Raw genomic sequence first — 26,878 nt, forward strand, 5'->3', positions numbered from 1 at the left:
TACGTGTTTTATTGGAGCAATAAAACGCTAGTTTCCGTCTTTGGTTCATCTTTTTGTGATTTCTGAACAGCAAGACCAGCTCATTAACACTCTGTGTCTGGTGAATCACTGAGTGAAGTGTAAATTGTAAATTTATAGTGAAACAAATTTAAACAGAAAATACATTTTTAAAAGGTAAGTGTATGTAATTTAATATTATTTTACTTTCTAGTTTTATGATTTTTTTGCTTTTAAACTGAAATAATTTAATTTAGGATTTAGGGATTAATTAATTGGTTGATTTTTAATAAATTATGCTGGTCAATTTTTTTATATATGAAATTGTACTAAAACTGTATCAATTCTGAATACATTTTTTTACAAGAATTAAAGATCATTAAAATCGATGTAAAATGAAAATAGTGTACTCTATTTATAATTTACATCGATAAATAATTACATCAAAAAATGCTAAAAGACGTTTATTGATGTAATGATTTGTCTATAGGCTTTCCCCTCCTCTGGAAAATTTTCTGCAGACGCACTCCGATGCATACAGTCAAATTGACGTGAAATTTGTAGTTCGTGTTGTATAACCCACATGACAGCACACCCAATAGGAAATGGGCGCGTGACGCCACTGCACCTAACAAAACAATTTTATACGTTAAAAACAAAAACAAAAAAAATTGAATTACTTAACAAAGATAACTGCAGAAACGAAAATACACAGCTTAAAACGACATAAAGGAAACCTAGCACCTTTCAATGATATGCTGGACAGTACACATAAAACAACTGCCTCAGAAACAATAAAACATAACATTGCTTGCAAGTCCAAATCCCTGAGACAGGTGGCAAACAATTTTAATTAGCACTTCGTGAACTCCGTCCATAAACAGCAGGAAATATTCTCCACTCACACAAAGAAATATTCTCTGCTAGGAGCACAAACAACCCAGTCGATGCGGTTCCCCTCAGTATCAAGAAAAACTGTCACTTTCATTTCGTTAAATTAACTGTAACAAAGGACCAGGAATTATACGAAATCAGACCAAAAGACACAAAAACCACTCATCTAACTAATATCCAGTTATACTAAACTGTTAAATAAAATATTCGAAACGGCTCACATGCCTGTTTCGAATATAATGTTACTTTATATACGAACATGAAATTCGAACATTAAACATGAAAAAAGTAACATTATAAGTAATTGCAGACCCATCGCCATATTGTCTATAAGGACCGCATTGTGTGTCGCAAACTCTCTATACGTGGAAAAATTCCAAATCATCCCTAAAACACACTATAGTTTTCAAAAAAATAAAGGAACAGCAACACTCTTGGAAGATTTTACACACATAATGAACCCTGTGTTATTAAAAACAGAATAGTATTAGTTGTTTTGACCTAACAAAAGCGTTTGACACGCTAACACAAAAAACTCTGTTGAAAACACTAACACGTATCGGAATCGGAGGAGAGCTACTGCAATGGTTCAAAGCATAAATGGAAAACAGAAAACTAATTACTCGTATAGGTTCATTGTACATCAAAAAGCCACTTTTAACCTGGGGTGGGGAGTACCACAAGGTCCTGTTCTTTCTCCTATTCTGTTTAACATATACACACACGATATCAGTCATCTTCACATAAAAAGTAATATTTTTCAATATGCAGACGACACGGCCATAGTATCCATTCCAAACAATGCAAATAAAGCTTACAGAAATATGCAAACGACATCAATCTGATCACTGACTAACTGAATAGCGCACTAATGATATGTATAATTCCTCAGACCCTACCAATAGAAACTATACATCTCACTATCGCATCCATCCTCCTATGCACAAAGCACCAATCCTAAAACCACAACCATCCAACAGGTGAAAACAACACTTTATCTTGGACTGCACTTCGATGCTGATCAAAGTTGGAATAGCCATACAAATTATCTACATAACAATCTAAGGATAATAGTAAGCAAACTATATGGATTAAAAGACATTGCTCCAAAACACACAAAAATGCTAATATACAAAGCATTATATGAAAATATTTTAAGATATACAATTACATCATATAGAGCCTGTGTAGCTCAGTGGATGTGGCGTTTGCATACCACGGCGCTTGGCCGCACGAAGAAAGACTTGGTTTCGAGTCTAGTCGGCAACTAGAGGACATTTTTCTAAGCCTTTTTTCGACCGGCTCCCGAGTTAGTCGATCTCTGGCACGGGCAAGCGGGTTTTTCCTCCCGGAAACTCAAGAAAATCGACCGTAGAACCCACATTATTTCAGACATTAAATATATTGTGTTAGGGTTAGGGACCACGAGATGGCGGCACATTTGAGCCGTCTCTCTTTACTGTGTACCGTTTAATTAGTGATAGCCTTGGGCCATCTATCTCTGATTGGTACCAGTGGAGACTGAACTGCCTACTCAGTCTCCAAAAGTTAGATAGGGCTAAATGGCCTCGCCTACTCCCCGTATACGGGAATAAAAAGGCGTTAGCTGATTTTTATTTTTAAGATATAGCATCAGGAAACAAGGACAATGGGTTTCTCTAGTTCTTAAGAAACAACTATCTTAGGCTGTATGTAATGGAGGGCAAAGAAAAATTAACACCGTTCCATCTGGTTATATCAAGAGAGGATGGGATTGTGAATGGAGGGTCTAATCGTCCTCTAGTTGGAGAGAGCGACCAAGAAGTAATCACCTGGATTACAGCCAGTCACATGAGAACTTCTATAAAGAAGGGATATATGTGGAACTACAAGGCTGGTGATTATGCATAGCTTAGGAGAAACTGTGAGCTATAGCGTGGAAAGAGGAGTTGAGTGGGAAGAATATAGACACTTCATGGAAATTGATCAAGAGCTATTTAACAGCAGCGATGTGTGAGTATATTACAAAAGTGAAAAGATTTTACCAGGTAGGAGTCAAATGGATGCATGATGAGATTAAGCATGAAATCTGGATATTATTATTATTATTCGTGACACCTCCAAGGAGTCCGAAGACTCATCGCGGGAGGACACCTACAACTGTCTCAACCACTACACCGAACCTCTACTACGAATCATCTCCATCAACGCCATCTACCGCCTACCACCACTACCACAACTAGTATTTTTTGTCTGTATGCGGGATGAAAAACCTGAGTTTCCGGGAGAAAAAACCCTGCTACCTTCGTAGGAGATCGGCTAACTCACCTTCGATTGAAATCGTCCAGATAAAGATTCTTCCCATCGCTACGAGAATCGAACTTAGGCCTTTTCCAATCGAAGGGCGCAATAGTGAGCTGGGAAGTGAGAAACAGGTTCTTTGCCTGGACAATGATTGGCGAGTGGAATGCATTGCCTGAAAGTGTGATGATTGCCGAAACTGTGAATGGGTTCAAGGCACGATTTGATAATATTTTGGCATGAGAGGGTATAGATCTCGCCCGTGCAGGCTTTTGAATCCACGGAGATGAGATATTAATATTAATAATAATATACTACTTTTTGGTTTCTGTCAATCAGTCACCCTCTTATCCATATCACCAGTTTCCTATTCATCCTCATTTGTTGCAGTTTGCTTCACAGAGTTACATCTGGTATCCTCAAACGCCTTTGAAAAATCTATCAGTACTGTAATAAAGCAAATAATTCCATTCTTGCTAGTTTGCTGACTGGAACTTGAATTTGACTGCTAAAGTAACATGCGTCTACAATTGATGCTCATAACCATTGAATTACATAAAATGGATTCTTTTATTTTGGTGTCCATGAATTCATCTTTTATTCGTTGGTAGAGAAACACTGGAAAATGAAAAGTTTGCATTCGTTGGAATTACTCTGGTTAAAAAGAATTTTCCATAAATATTTCATTCTTGATGTCTCCGCGATGTTGTATGAATCTTGCTACAATTAATTTCAACTTTCATTTTTTACATAATAAACTATCCTCGAATGCCATTAAAGTGTTAAAAAAAGTATCAGCTTTCAGAACATCCAGTAAGATTAAAGGTAAATTGTCAGAGTGAGTTGGTAGAAGGTTAGTATCAGCAAATTTCAGTGTGTGTGTGGTAATTTCGAATGTTTGACAAATGTTACGTGACTGTATTTGTCCAGTGCAATATTTCTAGTTTTGCTATTTACGGAATAACGAAAGTAGGTTCGAGAAAAGAGTAAGTAACAAAAGGCGAATTTCAATTGCTTTCAAATCTCTTATTCCAAATCGTGAGGTGAATAACTGTTAACGCGACGGTATTTAACTTTTGATGGTTATTGTTATGTAAGCATTGTAGAGTTCAGATTACAACTAACTACTGTAATTTTTATTATTATTAATTCATCGCTTCTACAGTTGAGTTCGAACGAAGAAGGTCGGTATTCAGAGAGCAGTGGTTAGTATAATCCCTGCTTTACAACTGTCTAATCAGCAATAGTTTTAAATAGTAATATAAAATATACTTAAGGTATATTTTTTGCAGAAGTGTATTTTCACCTTGAGGTTAATTAATTTTGTTAATGAAACAACTTCAAGTAAACAAACTAAAATTTGCACAACTCAAAGTTGTGAAAGCTGAAACATGTCACGCTTTATTCATGAAACAATTGTTTTGTTAAGAATTTTAATCTTCGATATCCTTGGTTGATCAACTTTAACTTGTCAACGATTTTTTAAAAAAATGAATTAATTTGAAGATATAAAAATAAATTATTTTCTAGAATTAAAATGTTTGCTACCCCAAAGGCTACGATCTAGACAACTATTATATGATGATAATACCACTGCTAATGCATAGAGGGTCAAAACATTTGCAGAATGTTCACAGACACCTTGACATTTCTAGGGCTTTCAATCATGTTTGGCATTGATGTCTGCCTTCCAAACTGCCTTCTTTCAGTTTACCAGCCACCCTCTGTAACTAGATAGGTAGCTTTCTCTCTCTCTGGTCATTCACTGTCATGGTGGATGGCAACCTGTCCTTTGAGTTTTGCCACCAATCCCTGGGGCTCCATTTTATACCTGCTCTCTTATACATAAATGACCTACTCTCAATAACTATACATCCTGTCTGTAGCATCGCTCATGATACTCTCCATTCATTCTACTTTGACAAACCATGTATTCCTAGACATCCAGTACCTCAAGATTGTCTGCAACTAGTGACTTAAACACTGATCCCCCCCCCCTTGCCATTCTTCATTGGAGCAAGGATAACCTGGTTGTCTTCAATGCCACCAAAATGCAGTCCTGCCCTTTTTATTACAAAGCACATCCTCACTTATCCTCATTAATACATAATTGCCAGACAGGATGAACTATCTATCCTTGGACAGACATTTACCTCCAGTTTGCCTGGCACAAACAATCATATCAATAGCTTCCTTGGCTTCTAAAACACCAGGCATTCTTTTCTGCTCAAGAAGTTGTTTTACCCCACCCAGCTACTAACCCTATATAAATCCACAGTCTTCCCATCCTTAGAACACATTTAGTGTGTTCCACCCCAAAAATTCCTGATATTGTCCAGGGGAGAGCAGTTTTGTTCATAGATGACCCTTTCCTCACTGGCTCATTTCAACTATTTCACAGGTACAGTATTTCAGCGCTCTCTTCTGCAGTTACTTCTATGGTCACTGCTCCAGTGAATTGACAAACATCATTTCTTCAATTGCCACTGGGCCTGTCATAATAAGAGCAGTATCTGTCCAACATTGCTTTTTATAATTGTTATCTGTCCAACTTCACACGTGATATGCTATAGGTTCTTCTACCTATAGCATATCACCATATCAACCTATAGCATATCACTTTGTTGTACTATAGCATAGCATAACAAAGGTTTTTCAATATTTAAAAAAAAAAATTAACAAAATGATAATTTGTTATTATTTTATTTTATGTTATTTATTTTTTATCTATAAAAATACAACTAAAAACTTATGCAGTAGTGAATTATCAAGTCTATTAAAACAATGCAGCACAATGCAGTTATACAAATTGATTTTATTGTTATTAGGAGGAGAAAATTTGTTTTCTTTTATGAAACTTCTTAAAATTAGCATGCTCTTATCAAGTTTCTGAAGGTATCTGATTTTTTAGTTAAATGCAAGCTCTTAATAACGGTTTTATTTATTTCTAGACTTTTGCACTTCCTCTAATAATTACCCAGTAGAAATTTGAATTGCTAGTATTATTGATTTTCCATGAAATGTTTTTTGAACACTTGCAGGCATACAAAATTATGAATACTCAAAGGGAGAAAGGCTATGATTTTTGTGTACACTAGTTCCCGTAAATTAAGGAACAAAGAGAAAAATCATGATAATTCAATCTGTATGATGAATTGTTATGCCATTTGGTGAAAAGTAGTATGACATAAGATGTGAAAGAAAAACCTACAAAAATCTACTATAAATGCTTAAATTCAATAACAAATTGATACAATAAGATAATGGTTAAAAACAAAAGGTCAAAAATGCAGTAGTCAGAATGTTTCAATAAGGAATGTAGTCATTCCCTCAGATTAATAGTGTTCATAATGATGTTTCATACTGTTCATAATGATGTTTCATACTGTTCATAATGATGTTCATAAACTCAGTTCACAATAACCACTATTGCTTCTGTAAAGCTCTAAGTTTTAGGTAAAACAAAAGACAGGTGCTCTACATGCTCCCTTGTCTTTTATTTAACCCTTTTCCTAATCACAGTACTAAATAAGTTGTAACCAACCTTTCATGATGGAATTAACACTTCTTAAAACCTGTATTGCCTAAAACCCTTTAACTCATTCCCTGTGTCATTCAGTTAACAGACACATAATAGAACTACAAACTGTGAAAAAGGACATTGGTGTGTTTGCAGTAATTGCTGATTTCTTGAAGGGAAAAACATTTTGAAACCATCAAACTTAATTATATTATAACATTGAGTGGAATAAGAGCTTCATGTGTTATGTAGAAGACAATTTTACTGCTTAACACATAAAGTAATCTACTATGTTTATCTTTTTATAAGGCACACTTAATAGCAACCAAAGATTAATTCAGTATGATCTTTGAAAATTGCTTATCGGACTCAGACTTCTACTTAGCCAACTATCCACGCACAATTATAGGCAATTAATAGATTCACGCACTTTAGACATACTATATGTTTTGAATAATGGCTTCACACAACTAAATATAATTTATTACTCCTATATATTTTCTCAATATATCACGAGCTTCTTTCAGAGAGAAAACAGAAAAACTGGTAACAACATTTAAATTTTGAATATGAGTTATGCAGCTTGCATATAATATCACACGTCTCAGTTGCAGCTGTCTGGTAGGAGGAAACATTGTTAGAGTTCAGAGACATGAGAATAGATGTATAATTAATTCATTAAAAAATAATAAATAAATAAAATATAAAAAAACTTTAAACAATTAACAGCAATCACTTCCCAAAACTTAGAAATAGGCAAACGGTCTGTCCAATTAAGATTAGGATGGTGGTGTAGGGCTTCTCACTATTCAAAAAATAGATGATCAAATTTGAACCTACTATAGTGTAGCAGCTTCATGTTGTTCAGTAAACTCTGTGTCCAGTGTCAATGACATGAGAAGCAAGGCCTGAACCTTCAGAATCCAAAAAATCTTATATAATCTTGATGTTCTTTAGATTCTAATAGTAGCAGAATGGCCAGTCTGTCCAAAGTAGCAAAGATGACAAGAACAGGGTATTTGATAAACACCAAGCAAGGATATAGGGGATAATGTATCTTTAATAGGTGGTAAGAAAGATTACTACTTTTGAGCTTGTTTGAAAGTGGTGTACAAATTATATCTATGAAGGATTCTTGATATTTGTTCAGTCCTTTCAGATAAGGACATAATTATTAACATAAGGGGTTAATTTTTTGGGATAACATTAACTCCTTATGTACTTGCAGCAAGTTCACTATTGAACAAGAATTTAAAACAAAAGTCTTCCCTTTGTGGATACTTTAATGCATTGTAACTCTGCTGGTAATATTGAATTTTCTGTTTACAGGAAGTCATCCTTTACAGGCAGATATATCCATGCGTTTTAATATCATCATCCTTCACAAAAAATAGATATTATCCAAAGTCTTGTACAATGAACCCAGCACAATTTGTATTTCTGGGTCTCTTCTCTTAGAAGAATTAAATAAAGTAAAACTTACTCTATTACTTAATGGAAACAGTGAGACCTTGATCCAGTAAATATATGATAATTATCATCCCTCTTACAGATTGCAATTTAATGTTATATATTTGGTTTTCTCTTACAAGTGTGCATGTTCAGTGTACAGCTACCTTGTGCTACCTCCTACATTCCATATGGTAACAATTCTTATGTTACCACATTTCTTATTCTTATTTATTATGATAAGAAACTTTTCTTATTTATAATGATTCAGGCCTCCATGGAGTTGCAAGACTCATCGTGGGAGGCCCACCCTAGAAAACACACACTATCATTCTTTCCTTGAACCCATTGACCACTTATGCTCTCACTACTCTATCAGGCAATGCATTCCATGGTTCGACCACCCTCCATGCAAAGAAACCACTCTTTTTCCTCTTGCTCACAACTTCCTTTCATAACTTCCAGGGATGGCCTCTTGTCCTCACTCTTTCCCCCTGTTCCATCAAATGAAAGAACTGCCCCAATGTCACACCCTGTAACTACCTCTCAACAGTTTAAAAGTCTCAATCATATCACCTCTCCTTCTATCTCTCAAATTCTGCAGTCCACATTTCCTCAGCCCCTGTTCTCATAACTAACATTGTACAGCCCTGATATCATTTTTGTTATCCACCTCTGCACTATTTCCATAGTTAATTGATACTCTTCAAATCCTGGATACCAAATTTGAGCACAATATAAAACCTGGTTTATTTATAATTATACTTATTGGTTGAAAATCTCTGTATCCAATTAGGATTCTATGAAGTATCTATGGGAAAATTATTTCATTGCCTGTGGTAATTGTTACTTATGCTCACTGTTAGTAATGCAGCCTTTTCTTTTAGGCAGCAACAGAGAAGGCAGCCGCTCTCTCATCTATGAAGTATGTTCTAGTTGGTAGTAATATATTCTATATGCACTACCACCACTCAGCAGAACTACATTAATGGCATTGATATGATTATTCTCCAAATGTCTGATAGTTAAGGATTGCCAAAATTTACTGGTAAGTGAATCTATTTAAATTATATTAATATTGGTATTGTTATATGCTAGTGAAGAGAATTTCTAACCCACCCACTTTTTCTTAAGATAATCCTCTCTACAAAAAAAAGTTGGAAATATAAAGCACATTAATACTCCAGGATGCACTGGCATTTAAATAATTCTGGGAACTCTGCTCTAGAGACTGAACATAGTACTTTTTACCAATCTACTTCAGGCCTTCAGTAAGTGATGAAAATCATCTACCACCTAAAGGCTCAAACATCCATAGTTGAGTAAGATCTGGATCCAGTTTGTTTCTGCTGTTTGTAAAGTAACCTAACATAATCAAACCTAATATCTGTTGATAGTCTGAATTACAAATAACTGTGCATGCATGTTAATGTGATATTGTACTTTGAATGCTATGATATATTATGTGAGATAATACAGTGAATTTTTTTTCAGAAAATTTATTTAACAGTGCCTTTTACTTGGATTAATCCTCCATCTTCGTGAGCATTCTGTTATTTTTCAATGGTCTTTATCATTTTCTATATACTTTGCTATTCAGCAATGGCAAAAGTGCATGGAGTGAGCATACCAACTCTGTAAAAGTAATATTAGAGCTATTAGTTTCCATAATACAAAGCACATATCCTTAGTCCATAAGGATATGTGCTTTGCATTATGGGGATACTAAGGCAAGTGATGTGAAGTCATTAGTCTCTGTATATGAGTTGCCCAATTGTGAAGTTACTTCATGCACAAACTTTGTTTGCTTACACTTGGATAAAGGATTAAACCAAGAATATAATTTCTTGCCATCTTTAATTTATAGTATAACCAATTGGAAAAACATTCAAGAGCTCCTAGTTGTCTGCAGTGAACTGAAACATGTATGCTGTACACAGGGCCGGTCCGAGAGTATCTGATGCCCCTAGGCAAAGAAAATTTAGGTGCCCCTATACATTGTCTCGCTATATATATTGTGTCATACTCACACAAGCACATATACGTCTACACATCTGGATATTTATAAAAATAATATCATTATGAACATTAAAAAAATTTATTAATCAAAACCAATACATTTGTATACATATATATTTACTCCTACTGTTTACTCCTACTACATATATCAGCTACTGGAACAAATCTGAAAATAAACCCCAACTCAACATCACCAGAGTTAAAGATCGGTACTATCAACGTAAGAAGCCTGAATGGCAAAGAAATGGAGCTAGCTGAGGAATTAGATAAGTACCAGATCGACATAATAGGGGTGACTGAAACAAAAAAGACCAAAACTGGTGAGATCTTTCTGAGCAATAAATACAAAATGTTATTTTCAGGCAATGACAATCAAGGAAAAGAAGGAGTAGCCATAGTATTCAACACAAAATACGAGGCTAATCTTCTTGAATGGCAGTTAGTCTCAAGTAGAGTAATGTGGGCAAATATGAGTATGGGGAACTGGACAATGAGACTTATTTGTGCCTATGGTCCCACAGAAGGTTCTACTAAGATAGAAGTGGAGGAATTTTTTGAGGGTTTAGAAAAAGCAACTGACACAATGAAAAATGAAAAGTTGGTCCTTGTTGGGGATCTAAATAGCAGAGTAGGAAATGATTGTGAGACATACAAAAATATTTTGGGGAAATTTGGAGAAAAGAGCAAAGCTAATAATAATGGCAAATATCTGTTGGATTTACGCTCAGGACATGGACTGGTTATTACTAACACCATGTTCCAACATAAAAATGTGCACAAATTCACATGGAGAGAAGAGGCTAGGAATAAGAAAAGTCTCATTGACTATGTTATTGTTGATAGTGATGTTTTCTCCCTGGTGCAGGACACCAGAGTGTACAGAGGATTTGAAATTGGAAGTGATCACTATTTAGTCTTGAGCAGGATAAAATTGAATTTCATATTGAAAAGAATAACATGTAAGAAAGTTTTAAAGTGAATAAAAGTTGAGCAGCTCTCAGATGTGAGCTGTAGACTAAAATACACAAAGATTATTGAAGAAAAAATGAAAGAGTTTGAGAACATGAATCAAACCTTGGAGATTCAGTGGCAAACTCTGAAGAAAACATTGATTGATTCTGCCAGAGAGGCATGTGGTGAGGTTGTCTGCAAGGATAAATAAATCGGAACTCCCTGGTGGACACAGGAAGTTAAAGAGGCAGTGAAGGAAAAGAAGAAAGCATATCAAAAGTTCCTGTCAAATAAGTCAGCTTGTGCTCTTAGAGAATATAGAGACAAATGCAAGAATGCTAAGCACTGTGTAAAACTAGCTAAACAAAAGTCATGGGAGGACTTTGGCAAGAATATAGAAAATAAATATCAAGAAGGTGGCAAAATATTCTGGAGGTTGTTGAAGAAGCTTAAGAATGGAAAAAAGAGTGCTATAAAAGGAATTAGAGATGATAAAGGTGACATGAAAACAGGAGAAAAAGATATCCTTGGAGTATGGAGTAATTATGTCGAAAAATTGCTAAATGAAACAAGCAGGGATAGCAAAGTGGTAAAAAACACTCAACAGGCATGCAGGCAGGAATACATATCCATACTTGAAGTAGAAAAAGCCATCGAAGGCTTGAAATGAAATGTGGAAAGGCAGCAGGAGTAGATGATATTCGACCAGAAATGCTGAAGTATGGTGGTATGAGAGTCTTACAGTGGCTGCACTGCATAGTTCAGAAAGCCTGGACAGAGGGACGAATTCCCGATGATTGGAGTAGAGCTCTCATAGTACCCATATATAAAAAGGGAAATAAAACTGCATGTGAGAATTACAGAGGTATTTCCCTACTGAGTGTTCCTGGCAAGATCTATGCAAGTATACTTGAGAAACGGTTGAGAAGAATTGTGGAAGGAAAGCTTGGTGAAGAACAAGCTGGATTCAGGCCAAATAGAGGCTGTCAGGATCAGATCTTCACTTTACGACAAATAGGCGAGAAAGCATGGGAATATAACAAAGATCTGTATTTAAGTTTTGTCGATCTGGAAAAGGCATATGACAAGGTGCCAAGAGAGATACTATTCAATACGCTGCAGTTATATGGTGTCAATGGGGCATTATATCAAGCAATACTTAGTCTTTATTTGAGTTGTAAGTCAGCAGTTAGAATTGAAGGAAGTACAGGAAGACGGGTTAATGTTAAATCTGGTGTGAGACAAGGATGTACATTATCCCCTCTGTTATTCATAATCTATATGGATCACATTATGAAGGAAAGTGGTATTAAACATGATATCAAAATTGGAGATGTTAATGTCAGCTCTTTGCTTTATGCGGATGATGTTATACTTCTAAATAAATCTGCTACAAGTCTGCAAGATTCTCTGACTAAATTGAATAGCTGTTGTAATAGATATGATATGAAAATCAGCAATAAAAAGACAAAGACAATGAAAATAGGCAGAATCATTGAAAATGTCAACTGTGTTGTGAATGGAGAACCTGTGGAACAAGTGAAACATTTCAGCTACTTAGGCACAATTTTTGCTGAAGATGGTAAATTAAATATAGAAATAGACAACAGAATCAGCAAAGCTGGTATGGTAGAAAGTCAATTGAATAAATTCATATGGAATAAGAGAGAAATTAGTTAGAATACTAAATTGGCTGTATACAAGACAGTGTTCAAACCAGTTTTAACTTATGGATCTGAGAGCTGGGTCAGAAGTAAAACACTTGACCAAAGACTAGAGACCGCAGATATGAGAGTCCTGAGAAAGATTATAGGTGTGAACAGATGGCATCAATGGCAATATCATATTAAAAACGAGGATATTAGGAAAAGAACTTGACATTGTCAACATCCAGGAATGCGTTAGCAGAGCTAATCTCAGGTGGTATGGTCACTTAAACAGAATGGGCAAAGAAAGATTAGCAAATCAAGTGTTCTCTGCCAGGTTGGCAGCAAAACGACCTAGAGGAAGACCAAGATATAGGTGGATTGAGCGGTACAAAGTGCCTTAGACGATAGAAATATAAGATCTGATAATGTTGAAGCCATGACAAGTAACAGACTGATTTGGAGGAAAATTGTAGATAGGAAGTTAGTAATGATGTAATTTATTTCATGTGGTACTATCATATCCTGTACACCCCTTGAGGGTACATGGCAGGAATTTGATGATGAAGAGTCTTGTTTCAGAGGATGCTTCGTCGGAATGTTTGGCAGGTCTTGGATTGCAATCTTCCCGGTACTCAAAAGCTCAGGCAAGAAGTTTCAGCATACAGGTTTGAAGATCACTCTGCGGCTTTTGGTTTCAGTTGACTTCCTGTAGCACTAGGACATCGGCTGTTCTCCCAATTTTTCTTCTAGGTACGACTTCTTCTGGTTCTCCGCCGACTTCCTATGGCTCTTTTCGGTAGCAGCGCTTCACCTCTGCTCTCTCGACAGCTGGATCTTGGCTCTCCTCTGTCAGCTACTGGACTTCGCCTCTTCTCTCTCAGTAACTGAACCTGGACTCTCCCCCTGATGTTCAGCTCAGTCCCCTTTTATTTTTGCCTTCTCGGGACCTTGCACCAAGGGTTGTAAACCCCGAAGAAATCGGCAGTTCTCCTTGATATTTTTGTTAAGTTCGACCGGTTCTTTTTTCGCCTCCGTGCACTCTATTTTTCTTTGTCTTGTCGGGCAGCGGAAACTTCTCTGAAACTAGCGGATCTCTTTGATACTAACTTTTGAAGGTGTTCATGCAGAGAGCTCGCAAACAACTTTCTAACACACTTCATCATAAACAACTTATACATAGCTATTATACAAAACTTCCAATGGTATAGCATTGCCTTTGTTTTTGACATTCTAGAAACTTTAGTTAAAACAATAAATACAATGAATTTCCATAGGGTTATTTCTTCTTCTCTCTTCCATCATCTATGTGGATGATGATGAGGCCGAATGAACTCTTTCCACTTCTGTCTGTCCCGGGAGAGTCCGAACAATTCTGTCCAGTTTGGTGTCGCTTGTTGTGAATTGGTTTTCAGGTCCTCGTTTATTTTGTCTATCCATCTAATTCTGGGCCATCCTTTGGATCTTTTACCTTTCATCGTTGTATTCAGAGCTTTAGACGGTAGTCTTTCTGTTCCCATGGCCAAACCATCACAGTCTTCTTTCTTGGATTTTGTCTATTATTGTTATTTCTTGTTTTAATAATTTCCTTATGTCTTCGTTTCTTAGTCGATCCAGCAGAGATACTCCAAGTAATCTTCTTAGCCAATCCATTTCAGAAACTAATAATTTTTTCTCTGCAGCCTTTTTGAAATTGCAGCATTCATTTCCATAGAGGAGTATTGGGAGGACCATTGTTTCATAGATTCTTACATTTGTTACTTGTTTGATGTCTCTTGACTTCCATATTTTATTAAGTCGTCCAAAAGTTTTGGATGCTTGACTGATTCGTCTGTTTATATCTTTTGTAATTTCACCATTGTACTCAATAACTCCTCCAATGTAGGTGAAGTTTTCTACCTGCTCTTTTCAATTTTCAGATTGGTGCTTCTTTTTCCTATTTGCATAAATTTTGTTTTGTCTATATTTATGTTTAATCCAGATTTTATACACTCCTTTATTTTGTCAGAAATTCGCTGTAGATTTTATACTGTGCTTGCAAGTAATGCAATGTCGTCTGCAAATTTTAAATTTGTTACATTTTTCCCATATATTTTGATTCCGGAGTCTTCATTGTTTAACACGTTCATTGCCAAGCTGAAAATTGGAATTTCGTGTGGTGGCCAAATTTTTTTCTACTTGATAGCGATGTCCACGCGATACTGCGTGATCGCCCCAAAGACGAGAACTCGCATCACGCGATATCGCGTGATTAACAATGAACATTTTTGAGGCTTATTGGTTGCTTCTTCCAGTGTAAGATTAAACAGGTCTGGTGACAGATTGCATCCCTGTCTTACTCCGCTCTCTGTGTGGAACCAGTTGGTTAAGGTGTCCTCCATTCGTACTGTACTTTCAGATTTCTCATACAGATTCTTTATTATACTTATTGTTTTGTTGGGAATTCCAAATTCTTCCATAGTTTTCCATATTTCTCTTCTACAGATTGAATCAAATGCCTGACGAAAGTCTATGAAATTTATGTAGCAACTTTGGTTGTACTCTAATGTCTTTTCTATTAGCTGTCTTAAGGTGAATAGTTGATCAATTGTGCTTCGTTCTGGTCTGAAACCTGCTTGTTCTTCTCCTAGTGCTAGTTCTATATATGGCTTAATTTGTTTATGGAGTACTTTCGTAAAAACCTTACTTGGAATACTGAGGAGGCTAATGCCTCTGTAATTATTGCATTCTGTTTTATCTCCTTTTTTGTATATACGAGTTATAACTGATTTGGTCCAATCAGTAGGCACTGCTTCATTTTTGTATATCTTTTCAAATAATGTTTTTAATGGTTCCAAAAGTTGTTCCTTTTCTGCTTTTAAGAATTCTGCGTGTATTTGATCAATGCCAGGTGCTTTCCTAGTTTTGAGTTTTTCTATGCTGTGTGCTATTATTTCTGTGGTAAAGATGTTTGTTTCCTCTTCCATTTCAGTGGCTGGAATAGTAATATCCTGGGCGCTGTTTTTATTATATAAATCTCTGAAGTATTCTTCCCATCTGGCCATTCTTTTTGTTTTACTTTCAATTAGTTGGCCCTCTTTGTTTTTGATCATTATAATTTTTGTTGTCCGTGTCTTACTAATTTGGTCTATTTGTTTATATAATCCATGAAGGTTCTTTTCTTTTGATAGCTTCCCTGCAATTTTGCGTTTTTCTTCTAACCAGTTATTCTTGTCTCTTTTAATTAGTTTTCTAATTTCTCTGATTAATCTATTATATTCATTTCTGTTATAGTTCTATGCTTTTCCTATGATCGATTAACCTTTTTACTTCATTCGAGATCCAATCCATTTTACTTTCTTTTTCTGTGTAACCTATTGTATTTTCATCATCATCAAATTCCTCCCATGTACCCTCAAGGGGTGTACAGGATATGATAGTACTACATGAAAAATTTACATCATTACTAACTTCCTATCTACAATTTTCCTCCAAATCAGTCTGTTACTTGTCAAGACTTCAACATTACCAGATCTTATATTTCTATCATCTAAGGCACTTTGTACCGTATCAATCCACTTTTTCTTGATCTTCCTCTAGGTTGTTTTCCTGCCAACTTGGCAGAGAACACTTGTTTTGCTAATCTTTCCTCGCCCATTCTGTTTAAGTGACCGTACCATCTGAGATTAGCTCTGCTAATGCATTCCTAGATGCTGACAATGTCAAGTTCTTTCCTAATATCCTCGTTTTTAATATGATATTGCCGTTGATGCCATCTGCTCACGCCTCAAATCTTTCTGAGGACTCTCATATCTGCGGTCTCTAGTCTTTGGTCAAGTGTTTTACTTCTGACCCGGCTCTCAGATCCATAAGTTAAAACTGGTTTGAACACTCTTCTTGTATACAGCTAATTTAGTGTTCCGACTAATTTCTCTCTTATTCCATATGAATTTATTCATTTGACTTCCTACCATACCAGCTTTGTTGATTCTGGTGTCTATTTCCATATTTAATTTACCATCTTCAGTAAAAATCGTGCCTAAGTAGCTGAAATATTTTATTTGTTCCACAGGTTCTCCATTCACAACACAGTTGACATTTTCAATAATTCTGCCTATTTTCATTGTCTTTGTCTTTTTATTGCTGACCTTCATACCATTTCTATTACAACAGTTATTCAGTTTAGTCAGAGAATCTTGCAGACTTGTAGCGGATTTATTTAGAAGTATAACATCATCTGCATAAAGCAAAGAGCTGACATTGACATCTCCAATTTTGATATCATGTTTAATACCACTTTCCTTCATAATGTGATCCATATAGATAATGAATAACAGAAGGGATAATGTACATCCTTGTCTCACACCAGATTTAACATTAAACCATCTTCCTGTACTTCCTTCAATTCTAACTGCTGACTTACAACTCAAATACAGACTAAGTATTGCTTGATATAATTCCCCATTGACACCATATTACTGTAGCATATTAAATAGCTTCTCTCTTGGCACCTTGTCGTATGCCTTTTCCAAATCGACAAAACTTAAATACAGATCTTTGTTATATTCCCATTATTTATCCACTATTTGTCGTAAAGTGAAGATCTGATCCTGACAACCTCTATTTGAACTGAATCCAGCTTGTTCTTCACCAAGCTTTTCTTCCACAATTCTTCTCAACCGTTTCTCAAGTATACTTGCATATATCTTACCAGGAACAATCAGTAGGTATATACCTCTGTAATTCTCACATTCAGTTTTATTTCCCTTTTTATATATGGGTACTATTAGAGCTCTACTCCAATCATTGGGAATTCCTCCCTCTGTCCAGGCATTCTGAACAATGCAGTTCAGCCACTGTAAGACTTTTATACCACCATACTTCAGCATATCTGGTCGAATATCATCTACTCTTGCTGCCTTTCCACATTTCAAACGTTTGATGGCTTTTTCTACTTCAGGTATGGATATGTATTCCTGACTGCATGCCTGGTCAGTGTTTTTTATCATTGTGCTGTCATTACTGCTTGTTTCATTTAGCAAATTTTCAAAGTAATTACTCCATACTTCAAGGATATCTTTTATCCCATTTTCATTTCACCTTTATCATCTCTAACTCCTTTAACAGCACTCTTTCTCCCATTCCTAAGCTTCTTCAACAACCTCCAGAATATTTTGCCACCTTCTTGATATTTATTTTCTATGTTCTTGCCAAAGTCTCCCATGACTTTTGTTTAGCTAGTTTTACACACTGTTTAGCTTTCTTACATTTGTCTCTGTATTCTCTAAGATCACAAGCTGACTTATTTGCCAGGAATTTTTGATATGCTTTCTTCTTTTCCTTCACTGCCTCTTTAACTTCCTGTGTCCACCATGGAGTTCTAATTTTTCTATCCTTGTAGACAACTTCACCACATGCCTCTCTAGCTGAATCAATCAGGATTTTCTTCAAGGCTTGCCACTGAATCTCCAAGGTTTGGTTGCTGTTCTCAAACTCTTTCATTTTTCCTTCAGTAATCTTTGTGTATTTTTGTCTACAGTTCACATCTGAGAGCTGCTCAACTTTTATTCGCTTTAAAGCTTTCTTACATGTGATTCTTTTCGATATGAAATTCAATTTTATCCTGCTCAAGACTAAATAGTGATCACTTCCAATTTCAAATCCTATGTATACTCTGGTGTTCTGCACTAGGGAGAAAACATCACTATCAACAATAACATAGTCAATGAGACTTTTCTTATTCTTTGCCTCTTCTCTCCATGTGAATTTGTGCACATTTTTGTGTTGGAACATGGTGTTAGTAATAACCAGTCCATGTCCTGAGCAGAAATCCAACAGGTATTTGCCATTATTATTAGCTTTGCTCTTTTCTCCAAATTTTCCCAAAACATTTTTGTATGTCTGACAATCACTTCCTACTCTGCTATTTAGATCCCCAACAAGGATTAACTTTTCCTTTTTCATTGTGTCAGTAGCTTTCTCTAGAGCCTCAAAAAATTCCTCCACTTCTACCTTAGTAGAACCTTCTGTGGGACCATAGGCACAAATAAATCTCATTGTCCATCTCCCCATTCTGATATTTGCCCAAATCACTCTACTTGACACTGCCTGCCATTCAAAAAGATGAGTCTCGTATTCAGTGTTGAATACTATGGCTACTCCTTCTTTTCCTTGATTGTCATTGCCTGAAAATAACATTTTGTATTTAATACTCAGAAAGATATCACCAGTTTTCGTCTGTTTTTGTTTCAGTCACCCTAATTCCTCCACTAGCTCTATTTCTTTGCCATTCAGGCTTCTTATGTTGATAGTCCCGATCTTTTACTGTGGTGATGTTGAGTTGGGTTGTGTTTTCAGATTTGTTCCAGTAACCGACTTTTTGCTGTTCGCCCTGGTTCCCTGGTGAAAACAACTGGGGGCCTTGTTTAACTGGGCGACGCCCCTTCTGGCATGAAATATTGTCATGTAGTACCATCATTTTGTATTTTGGTTTAACCAATAGGAATACAATTTGGTTGGCTAAATCCCGAATTGCCAGCCCATCCTCGTTCGTTCAGTATCCAGGTAAATACCCAACTGGGTGCACCACGAGAAAGTGAGGATTGGACATTAAGTCAGAAGCCCTGGCCGGTTTTCCGCATTCCTTTAAAGGCTATGTGGAGATCTACTCTCAGTTATACAGCTTTGATCCTTAAGCACCCCTATTGTATTTTCTTCACCTAGTAGACAGGAAAAACATAACAAGTATACGAACATGGAATGTAAGAACTCTTCACCAGGAGGGAGCATTGGAAATCCTACTGCATGAATTAGACAACTACCGATGAGAAGAGATTGGACTCTGTGAAACACCAGATGGACTGGAAAAGGAGAACTCCACCATGGACAGTACAAAATCTTAACTTCAGGCAGGGAGGTCAACAAACACCAAGAAGGAGTAGCATTTATATTAAAACCAAAGGCTCAAAACTCTCTATTGTCTTACAATCCTATCTCACCTAGGATAATTAAAGCAAGATTTAAGACATCAATCGTATCACTGACTAGTATTCATGTATACTCACCAACTTTTAACATCCTCAGAAGAAGACATTAAGGAGTTCTATATTGATTTGCTAAAAGCAGTACAGCAGCATCAAGTCAAGTCAAGATCTCCTAATTGTAATGGGGGACTTAAATGCAAAAGTACGCAAAGACTAGGATACCTGGCCAAGAGTAATGGGAAAGTTTGGGTATGGAGAAAGCAATGAACGTGGCAAAAGACTGCTAAACCTGCTCAAATAATAGACTAACAATAACCTACACTCTCTTTTAACAACCAAAAACCCCAAAGAAAATGGACATGGATATCACCAGACAGACAAACCAGGAATATGATAGACTATATTATTATAAACTAAAGATGGAAATCAAGTATCATAAATTGCAGATCCTTTTCTGCAGATTGTGGATCAGACCATAAGCTAGTATTAGCAAACCTAAGAATAAAGTTAAAATCTGAAAGCACTTTTAGAGTCAAAAGGAGACTGAATGTAAAAAAACTACAAGACAACAATATTCTAAGAAAATATCAACTAGAACTAGATAAAAACCTGAAGGAACTACCAAAACTGAACATAAACATTGAAGAACATTGGTGCAAATTAAAGGAAATAATATTAAAATCGGCAGAAAATACAATAGGATTATTTACATTAATCTTTAACATAAAATACATAGAGACAAACAAGTTATTTTTGTAACAGTTCTCATGAGACTTGACCTCTAAAAATCGATGTAAAGCGCTTTGATATTTTTAAGTTACATCGAGTTTTACACCATTGCTCCAAGGTCAGTTAACAAATTAATTTCATTTATCACATCGAAAGAAGTCTAAAATTCCTTCCCTCCAATTTAGCCAACAAAATACGAATGGAAACATCGTACATATTAAACTCTAATAAACAAGTTGCAGCCTAACCAGAGCAGAAAATTTACCCTTAAATCCTTAAAAAATAACCAGAACATCATGATTACAAAAGCAGATAAAGGTAATGCTACTGTTGTCCTCGATCGGACAGCTTACTGGGAAAAAATAAACCATTTGGTATTCGACCACAACACATACCAAATGGTGAACTACAGCCCTACAAACTGCATCAAAAAGTAAACAACAGAATTAATCAAATCAGTGATCACATGGTCAGAGGAAACAACCAAAAAACTAATACCGCATTATGCTCGCTCTCCCAGAATTTATGACTTGCCAAAAACACACAAAACAAACACACCATTACGACCGACAGTTGAAGGAATCGACAGCCCTAATTAACACTTAACCAAGAAATTAGCAGCCACACTCAAGGAGTTGGTAGGTCATTCTCCCTAAGTGTTAAGACAGTTAAAAGCAGGTGAACATCAAGTTGATATAAATACTTCTTTAAACTTAGCAACCTGTGCTTTAAGAACAATTATGATAATTGTTGAATAAAACTTCAACACTGTTCTATTCCTGTTTATCCTTTCCCCATCTACATAATTTTAAAATGATCCTGTTTAGTGCTGTATATGGTACAGGCGATGTGACTGATGTCACAGTGATGGTGCCACCAAGCACTGTTGACCTAGAATTTGTACACTGTCTCTTAAGACATTGAACTTATTATAAAAAAAAAAAAACCTTTAATAATTAACCTTAGACAACACACATATAATAACAAAAAATACTAATAAAAAAGCAATAAAAAGAACTTTTAATAATTAATATTGCTTACATCTGTATTACCACATTAATATTCTTCATATTGTGTGTTGTAATCATTTTCTTATTTTATTAGTTTTATATTAGTTTGTGTTACTAGATCATCATCATCATCAAATTCCTGCCACTTGTGTTTACTAGATGTGTTACTAGATTTAAGTCTTAAATAAATTTAAGACCTAACCTTGTTAATAGATGAGATTAAAAGGCCTCACCTCACGGAATTAGTCGATATAGTGGAGTTACTGAGCGAGCACTTTGCAAAAGTATATCATCCAGGTGGTGACATTGAAAAAATGAAGGAACCATTAGTTTATATGGGAATTGTGATGAATGAAGTGGAGGTGAATAGTCTATTACAGAACCATAATGTGAATACATCTGTGGGATTGGATGGTATACCGGCACGGGGCTTGCATGAAGCGACTAAAGAATTATCAGTGCCCTTGACCGTGTTGTTTAATCTGAGTCTCGGGTCTGGTTTAGTCCCGAAGGTGTGGAAAGAGGGGAAAATAGTTCCACTGCATAAAGGAGGATCCAAGACTACGGTTGCAAATTACCGACCGATCAGCATATCAGGAGTCGTTGTCAAGGTCTTGGAGAAAGTAGTCAAGGGGAAAATACAGGAATGGATTGATGAAAATGAGATACTGTACGGGGGACAGCATGGCTTTGTGAAGGGTAGATCTTGCCTCAGTAACTTGCTCAAGTTTTATAACAAGGTGACGGCTGAACTGGATAAGGGTAATGGGTTTACAGTGATACTACTGGACCTGGCAAAGGCGTTTGACAGGGTACCACATGGAATTCTAATCTGTAAACTACAACATATGGGAATGGATATAGGGTTAGTGAGATGGATAGGTGGGTGGTTGATGGAAAGATATCAAAGAGTAGTTTATTCAGGAGTAGAGTCCAAAAGACGGCCTGTGACTAGTGGTGTGCTGCAGGGTTCTGTTCTTGGACCACTGCTGTTTAATTTGTTCATTAACGATATCGGGAAGGATCTAAGAGGAACAGTTCATTTGTTTGCTGATGATGCAAAGTTGGGTAGGGCGATAGTGAATGCAGAAGATCAAAATCTTGCAGGACAACTTGGATAGATTGGAGTTCTGGGCTAAGGAGAATGGATGTCAATTTAATGTGACAAAATGTAAGGTTATGCATTTTGGGGTGAAAAGATTAGCAGCAATATACCACATTGGTGGAACTGTACTCCAGGAGATTGATGAGGCCAGGAACTTGGGAATGTTGGTAGATAGGGAGATGAAGTTTAGGGGGCACATTGCAGAAGTAGCTAAATCAGCCCATCAACTCACTTGGTTGTTGAAAAATACCTTGACGAGCAGAGACAAGCAAGTTATTGTACTTCTGTACCTAACCTTGATAAGACCTCATCTCGACTACTGTGCCCAGATTTGGTCACCTAGGTTCCTTCTTGATGGGGAGGAGGTGGAGAGGATCCAGAGGCGAGTAACTAAGATGATAGCAGGTCTATGGAATGAACCATATGAGAACAGGTTGAAGATTTGTGGGTTGCAGAAATTAGTTGATAGGTGGAAAAGGGGAGATATGATTGAGACATTCAAATTGGTAAAGTGTTTCTATAGGATTAATTCAGAGGATATTTTTGAGATCTGGACTGGTGGTGGGAGAACTAGGGGACACCTATGGAAGCTGAGCAAGAGTGTAGTTATCAGGGGTGTTAGGGCTGGGTTCTTTACTTTTAGAGTGGTAAATGAGTGAAATAAGCTGCCAGAGTCTGTTTGTGGGTGCTATGACGGTGAGTGAGTTCAAGGCAAGGTATGATAGATACTGTGAGAATGTCGTATAGTTGTGTGGACATGATGTTTATGGCCTCCCTCGATGAGTCTAAGGACTCCCTGGGTCGCCCGTATTATTAATAATAATATTTGATAATTCTCAGTGCTCGAAGTCAAGATCAAAACTCTCTTCTTGAACTGACTTTTACTCCAGACCTTTCTTGGCACAATCATATCACTTCTGTAGCATCGGCTTCCAAAAAACTTGTCATTCTTTTCTGCTCAAGACAGTGCTTCTCTGCCGAACACTTACTTACTCTATATAAATCCCAAATCCAACCAACTTTGGGATGGTGCACCTAAGAGCTCCTAAAAATTCTTGATGCTGTTCAGAAAAAGGTAGTTTGGTTGATTAATGATACATCTCTTACAGACTTTTCTCATTGAAGATCAGTATCTGCATTATGTCTCTTCTACAGATATTTTCATGGCCATTGTTCAGCAGAACTAGCATCTATTATGCCTTCCATTTCTGCCATATTTATAAGAACTCGAGCAACACCTGCCCAACATCCCTTGACAGTTGAACTGTAACTTCACCAAATCTGCTACTTCCAGTCATTCTGCATTCCTTCTACCCCCATGGAACAGCTCTCCCTTCCCCCATGAAGCATTTCTAAAGAACCACAACCTCTAACAGTTTAAGAAAAATTTCAACATATTACTCTATTCCTGACACCTGCCGAGTCATGGCATTTGTTTGCTATTGGTTCTTCTGCCTTTTGTGTATGGAAGTAATATGTAAAAAATAATATTTAGAAAACCCCAGAAAGTTATTGTAGTATTTATTTTTTTCAATTACACCATCACTTCTAGTCCTGAGTAACTAAATAACTAACCTTACCTTTCAAGTCTAAAATCAACATATCACTTCTGATTCTAGCACATCCTACAATGATTTGTACCAAGAATTAGCATTACCACATTTTAAGAGTGGTAAAAAGGTCAGGTTAGTTACTGAAGCTTTCAATAACTCCACTGACTTTTTTAAGTCAGTGAAATTCATGTTAAAAAAAAAAGAAAAAAAAAGTGGCAGATTGAGAAAGTTACTAGAGGTGCAGCAGCCTAGCAAAAAAGAAAAAAAAAAATCTCCCATTTACTTTCCTTAGTTCAGAGGGTGATATAATTAAGAATTGATTTTGATTACAATAAAATCATGTCTGAATAACTAAAATATTTTATTATGATTCTCTGATAAAAATGTGTGCATGGATCTAGTTTCCATAATTGGGAATATCCAACAAAATATAACTTCGAAAAATTTTTTTTGGAGTGCTTAAGGATTAAAGCTGTATAACTGAGAGGAGACCTCCACATAGCCTTCCAAGGAATGCAGAGAACCAACCAGGACTTCTGACCTAATATAAATCCTCACCTTCTTGTGATGCACCCTGTTAGGTATCTACCTGGATACTGAACGGACGAGGATGGACTGGCAATTTGGGATTTAGCTGACCAAATTGTATTCTTATTAGCCTAAACAAAAGTTTCAAATGATGGTACAACATGACAAAATTCCATGCCGGCTAGGGCATCGCCCAGTTAAACAAGCCCCCCCCCCCCATTGTTTTCGCCAGGGAACCAGGGCAAACAGCGAAAAGTCAGCTACTAGAACAAATCCTAAAACCCACTGCAACTCAGCATCACCAGAGTTCAAGATCGATACTATCAATAAGAAGCCAGAATGGCAAAGAAATGGAGCTAGCTGAGGAATTGGATAAGTACCAGATCAACATAATAGGGGTGACTGAAACAAAAAAGACAAAAATTGGTGAGATCTTTCTGAGCAATAAATACAAAATGGTATATTCAGGCAATGAAAATCAAGAAAAGGAAGGAGTAGCCATAATATTCAACACTAAATATGAGGCTAACCTTCTGGAATGGTAGGCAGTCTCAAGTAGAGTGATGTGGACAGATATCAGAATGGGAAACTGGGCAATGAGACTTAGTTGTGCCTACAGTTCCACAGAAGGTTCTACTAAAGTAGAAGTGGAGGAATTTTTTGAGGATTTAAAGAAAGCAACTGACACAATGAAAATGGAAAAGTTGGCCCTTGTTGGGGATCTAAATAGCAGAGTAGGAAATGATTGTCAGACATACAAAAATATTTTCTGAAACAAATAAAAAAAAAAACAAATTGGAAAGCACACCCCAACTCAACATCACTAGAGTTAAAGATCGGTACTATCAACATAAGAAGCCTGAATGGCAAAGAAATGGAGCTAGCTGAGGAATTAGATAAGTACCAGATCGACATAATAGGGGTGACTGAAACAAAAAAGACAAAAACTGGTGAGATCTTTCTGAGCAATAAATACAAAATGTTATATTCAAGAAATGACAATAAAGGAAAAGAATGAGTGGCCATAGTATTCAACACAAAATACGAGGCTAATCTTTTTTAATGGCAGGCAGTCTCAAGTAAAGTGATGTGGGCTAATATCGGAATGGGGAATTGGACATGAGACTTATTTGTGCCTGTGGTCCCACAGAAAGTTCTACTAAGGTAGCAGTGTAGAAATTATTTGATGCTTTAGAAAAAGCAACTGACACAATGAAAAAGGAAAAGTTGGTCCTTGTTGCGGATCTAAATAACAGAGTAGGAAATGATTATCAGACATACAAAAATATTTTGGGAAAATTTGAAGAAAAGAGCTAAGCTAATAATAATGGCAAATACCTGTTGGATTTCTGTTCAGGACATGGACTGGTTATTACTAACACCATGTTCCAACATAAAAATGTGCACAAATTCACATGGAGAAAAGAAGCAATGAATATGAAAAGTCTCATTGACTATGTTATTGTTGATAATGATGTTTTCTCCCTGGTGCAGGATACCGGAGTGTACAGAGGATTTGAATTTGGAAGTGATCACTATTTAGTCTTGAGCAGGATAAAATTGAATTTCATATTGAAAAGAATAACATGTAAGAAAGTTTTAAAGCAAATAAAAGTTGAGCAGCTCTCAGATGTGAACTGTAGACTAAAATACACAAAGATTATTGAAGAAAAAATGAAAGAGTTTGAGAACAGGAATCAAACCTTGGAGATTCAGTGCCATGCCTTGAAGAAAACCCTGATTGATTCAGCCAGAGAGGCATGTGGTGAGGTAGTCTGCAAGACTACCTCACCACATGCCATGACAGAAAGCCTGGACAGAGGGACAGAATAGGATAGAAAAATCAGAACTCCATGGTGGACACAGGAAGTTAAAGAGGCAGTGAAGGAAAAGAAGAAAGCATATCAAAAGCTCCTGGTAAAAAAGTCAGCTTGCGCTCTTAGAGAATACAGAGACAAATGTAAGAAAGCTAAACACTATATAAAACTAGCTAAACAAAAGTCATGGGAGGACTTTGGCAATAACATAGAAAATAAATATCAAGAAGGTGGTAAGATATTCTGGAGGTCGTTGAAGAAGCTTAGAAATGGAGGAAAGTGTGCTGTTGAAGTATGGAGTAATTACTTCGAAAAATTGCTAAATGAAACAAGCAGTGATGACAGCACAGTGGTAAAAAACACTGACCAGGCATGCAGTCAGGAACACATATCCATACTTGAAGTAGAAAAAACCATC

General features: G+C 36.3%; 1 protein-coding gene across 3 annotated transcripts in view; it reads left to right on the forward strand.

Moving 5' to 3' along the window:
* The first annotated feature begins 3,637 nt into the window (after nucleotides 1–3,637).
* Mat1 (CDK-activating kinase assembly factor) overlaps nucleotides 3,638–26,878 on the forward strand; it is a 37,789-nt gene continuing 14,548 nt past the window's right edge. Inside the window, exons 1-2 of one of the 3 annotated variants that reach the window (XM_090406384.1) lie at nucleotides 3,638–4,157; nucleotides 9,028–9,188. The gene's annotated coding sequence lies outside the window, so the exon portion shown is untranslated. The other 2 variants (XM_090406385.1, XM_090406386.1) reach the window with 2 other exon arrangements.

This window comes from Typopeltis vanoorti, chromosome 16 (assembly GCF_054136105.1).
Source record: "Typopeltis vanoorti isolate ZY-2024b chromosome 16, IOZ_Tvanoo_1.0, whole genome shotgun sequence".
Lineage (NCBI taxonomy): Eukaryota > Metazoa > Arthropoda > Arachnida > Uropygi > Thelyphonidae > Typopeltis > Typopeltis vanoorti.